The sequence below is a fragment of the Portunus trituberculatus genome, chromosome 34 (genome assembly GCF_017591435.1).
Source record: "Portunus trituberculatus isolate SZX2019 chromosome 34, ASM1759143v1, whole genome shotgun sequence".
NCBI classification, from domain to species: Eukaryota; Metazoa; Arthropoda; class Malacostraca; order Decapoda; family Portunidae; genus Portunus; species Portunus trituberculatus.
In genome coordinates, this window is record NC_059288.1 from 1,895,213 (window position 1) to 1,900,000 (window position 4,788).

The window sequence follows — 4,788 nt, forward strand, 5'->3', positions numbered from 1 at the left end:
AAGTTAATGGAGATGTTTTTTGGCCAGATGCCAGAAGTCTCGAGGGGAGTTAGAGTTTGAAAGATTTTACTACTACTACTACTACTACTACTACTACTACTACTACTACTACTACTACTACTACTACTACTACTACTGCAACTACTACTTCTACTACTACTACTACTACTATATTTCCTTTATTCTTTTTCTTTACCCTCTATTATTGTTCCCTTTCAATCGTGTCACTTGAAAATTTATTTTTCTTCAGTGCTTATTCTGTCCCATTCTCTCTGTGTGTGCTTTCTAAACATTTATCGGACATTCAAATATTAGTATTTTTTTCGTTTTCTTTGGAGAGCCTTCCCACTTTTAATAACAGTTTTCCGGACATTTTGATTTTATGGAGACAACCTGAAAATGTATCAAAATCAATGTTGTTGAGGACAAAAAACAAAATGATTTGAATATTTATTATTGCAACATATTATCAATGTTCCTATATCACGAAACTAAATATATGTATAGGAAATAATAGGAAATTGTTACTTTGTTTTATAAAAGTCACTAAGATCTAATTTAAATAACAAGCATATATTGCTCGATTTTTCTGATCATAAAATGTAAACTTGGAAGCATTAGGATATATTGTTCTCTCTCTCTCTCTCTCTCTCTCTCTCTCTCTCTCTCTCTATATATATATATATATATATATATATATATATATATATATATATATATATATATATATATATATATATATATATATATATATATATATAATCTCCTCCTCTCTCTCTTTTGGAAATCATAACATGCACGCTACCACAGTACATGCCCACCCAGACACACACTCATTTTCGTCATCATCATCATCATCATCATCATCATCATCATAATAATAATAATAATAATAATAATAATAATAATAATAATAATAATAATATGCGATGGATGGATATTTATTAGCGATGAAACAAGGAAATTTAATACATAACCTTCCTGAGCTTATGTGTATCTATATATACAGTTTATTGTTGACTAGACTAACTTGTCTGTCTGTATAAGGAAAAAACTGGTACCTGCCTAGGAAGTAATTATTTTTAATGCACGAAACACAGAATTATTACATTTTGCATGGCCTTAGAAAGATTATTCCTCATATGTTCCAGGTAATAAGAGACTTTCAAACTCAACTATTCTGAGTGACAGCTTGCTTTCCTCTGTGTTAAACTGTATGCCTATTTCAACACTAGAAGTAGATGTAGCTCACTAGCCCACAAGTGATCAGTGTTAATAGTCTGTGTCAGTGTATCGGTCTCTTGCTTATGCACCTACTCCACAGCAATTCTGTTATCACCAAATTGGTCTGTCATGCGAATAAAGCGTTCTTTATTCTTTAAAATCCTTTGAAGCTCTTTAATCAATAGCAATGTAAGAAGGAAAAAGAAGAGCAAAGGACACGTTCCGGATTCCGCATATTCACATATTATAGATGAAAATACTTTGCTACGATTATCTAACTAGGGAAGCGCTACTTAAATCCACCAAAACTATCCTTTATGGAGATTCACCGCCTGCCGTAGCTGATTTAAAAACCACACACAACCTTAGCTACAAAAATCCGTTTCATTCTATCTCTGTTTTGTTGTTTCTCTCTACAAAGCAACGTCATCAGTGACCTTACTGTTTGCACAGACAGAAACGTACAAAAATTTCCCTACCTCCATTCTCAAAACAATCATCAATCACGAAGGATACGCTGACAGACTCTCCTTCAAGGATGAAAGGTCATAAGAATAGCTCACCAAGCACTTGTTTTTCCTCACAATGCATCGCGTCTTGTATCCTTGACGTCACATCTGTAAAAGAAATACGTCATTGGAAACCACGCTGGCTTGACCTACAATACACGAAAGCACTCCAAGGTGTTCCTAAAGAAGATGGACAAATCACCAGAATCGAACAAGCTCTTCCTTAATTGTTGCCAGCATCTTCTTGGCAATAGTGACTAGAGGCTGTAGCATCAAAACCTGCATGGCCCCATCAAACTCCCAACAAGAAACACTGAAGACCTCGAGGTGTGTTTTGTGCTAGTGTTTATTTGTGCGTATCTACCTTGTACTCTACACCCTTCTGTTATCTACCAAAGTCCGGTTCATTCTTCTTCTGTTTATCTCACACTCGTGTATAAAAAGAGCTTATGAAACTGATATCCGAACCAGAGCGAGCACGATGATCAATTATGAATTAATGATGAATGTATATAACGTATCATCATTAGTCTTATAATTCTTTATTTATCGAATATTTGAAACCTTCATGTACCCTCGCCTCACACAGTTCCGCACGTGTACTTTCACTTTCTTTAAGGTAGATATCGCGAAATCTTTGTTTCCTTTGATGGTGTAGAGAAAGGAATGACTCGCAATGTCCCAGATAATATTTCAGTAAGAAATATTTACTTTTTAACTAATTGTAATTTATTGATTAAAGTAGGTCGGCCCTTCACTTCCCATGCGACGATGTTGATGTCTGGTGAGAAAATCTTTATAAAATAACGTGTTTATTAATCACTTGATAATACATAGTGATTGTCGTAACACATCGGTAAAACATGGTCTTACAATTTTCGCTGGAAGGAAAAGAGACTTACCGGTGGTTTCAAATATTCGATAAATAATAGATTACAAGACTACTGATGATACGATACATACTCATACTCATAATGACATATAATTATCGTGCTGGAGATGTCATGCCCATAGGCCCTTTCATACATATGTTTAAGAAAAGATAACTGAAGGATGTGGAAAACACTTCTGCAAATATGGACACTTGCACAATACACTAACAGCGGTCTCACTGTCAATATCTCACAGTCCCAAAGCTTTTGATTCCACTCTAATAAAACAGTGTGAGTGGAACCCCCCAAAAACAGTGGGAAAAATACTCCATACAAGGACGGATAAGATCCTTGTACAGAGTTAGCAACGAGAAAAATGGCGGAGACGCCTCTAAACGCCCAACTTCATAGAAGCTGTTTTTAGCAAGAGATTTCCAGCTAAGATTATGAGTAAAGGACAGACCGAGAATATTCAGTTTAGAAGAGGGAGACAGTTGAGTGTCATTGAAGAAGAGGGGACAGTTGTCTAGAAGGTTCTGTGGAGTTGATAGATGGAGCAATTGAATTTCTGAGGCATTGAACACTACTAAGTTTTCTCTGCCCCAATAAGAAATCTCAGAAATATCAGAAGTCAGGCGTTCTGTGGCGTTCCTACGTGATCTGTTGACTTCCTGAGGAGTTGGTCATCTCTAAAAGGACGTGGAAAGATGTAGGGTGGTATCATCAGCGCAAGAGTGGATAGGGCAAGAAGTTTGATTAGTAAGATCATTAATGAATAATAGTTACAGGAAAGAACCCTGAAGAACACCACCGTTAACAGATTTAGGAGAAGAACAGTGGCCACGGCAGCAATAGAACAGTCGGAAAAGAAACTTGAGATAAAGTTGCAGAGAGAAGGATAGAAACCGTAGGGAGGCAGTTTTGAAATCAAAGCTTTGTGCCAGACTCTATCAAAAGCTTTTGATATGTCTAACACGACAATTAAAGTTTCACCGAAATCTCTAAAAGAGGATGACCAAGACTCGAAAAGGAACACCAGAAGTTCAATAGTAGAGCGACCTTGACGGAAGCAATACTAACAATCAGATAGAGGATTGTAAAGTGACAGATGTTTAAGTATCTTCCTATTGAGGAAAATTTAAAATTTTAGACAAACAAGAGATTAAAGCTATAGGGCGGTAGTTTGAGGGATTAGAACTCTCACCCTTTCTAGGAACATGCTGAATGTAGGCAAACTTCCAGCAAGAAGGAAAGGTAGAAGTCGATAGACATAGTTGAAAGACTTTGCCAGGCAAGGTGCGAGCACAGAAGCATAGTTTTTGAGAACAATAGGAGGGACCCCATCAGGTCCATAAGCCTTCTGAGGGTTTAGGCCAGCGAGGGCATGGAAAACATCATTACGAAGAATTTTAATTGTAGGGATGAAATAGTCAGAGGGAGGAGAGGTTGGGACAAATCTAGAATCATCCAAGGTGGAGTTGTTAGCAAAGGTTTGAGAGAAGAATTAAGGTTCTCAGACAGAAGAAATGGCAGTGGTACAATTAGGATGAAATAAAGGAGGAAAGGATGAAGAAGCTAAGTTTCTGGAGTCGTTTTCGGCCAGATGAGTTATATATATATATATATATATATATATATATATATATATATATATATATATATATATATATATATATATATATATATATATATATATTCGGTGTAACTTCTGCTGTCGCGTTAGACATATCAAAAGCTCTTGAGAAAGTCTGGCACACAGCTTTGATTTAAAAACTACCCTCCTTGGGTTTCTATCCTTCTCTCTGGATCTTTATCTCGAGTTTCCTTTTCGACTGTTTTATTGTAACCGTGGTAGACAGCCACTGTTCTTTTCCTGAATCTATTAACAATGGTGTTCCTCAGGGTTCTCTCCTACCACCCACTCTCTTTCTACTATTCATTAATGACCTGCGTAACCAAACCTCTTGTCCTATCCATTCCTTCGCTGATGATACCAACCTACATCTTTCCACGTCCTTTCAGAGACGACCAACTCTTCAGGAAGTTAACAGATCACGCAGGGACGCCACAGAACGCCTGACTTCTGATCTCTCTAAGATCTCTGATTGGGGCAGAGAAAACTTAGTTAGAAGTATTCAATGCCTCAAAAACTCAAATCCTCTATGTATCAACTCAACAGTCTT

General features: G+C 36.6%; 1 protein-coding gene across 1 annotated transcript in view; it reads right to left on the reverse strand.

Moving 5' to 3' along the window:
- Positions 1 to 771: 771 nt before the first annotated feature.
- Positions 772 to 4,788, reverse strand: part of LOC123512547 — a 179,000-nt gene continuing 174,983 nt past the window's right edge. Inside the window, exon 22 of the mRNA XM_045268973.1 lies at positions 772 to 1,841. The gene's annotated coding sequence lies outside the window, so the exon portion shown is untranslated. The remainder of the gene's footprint in view (positions 1,842 to 4,788) is intronic.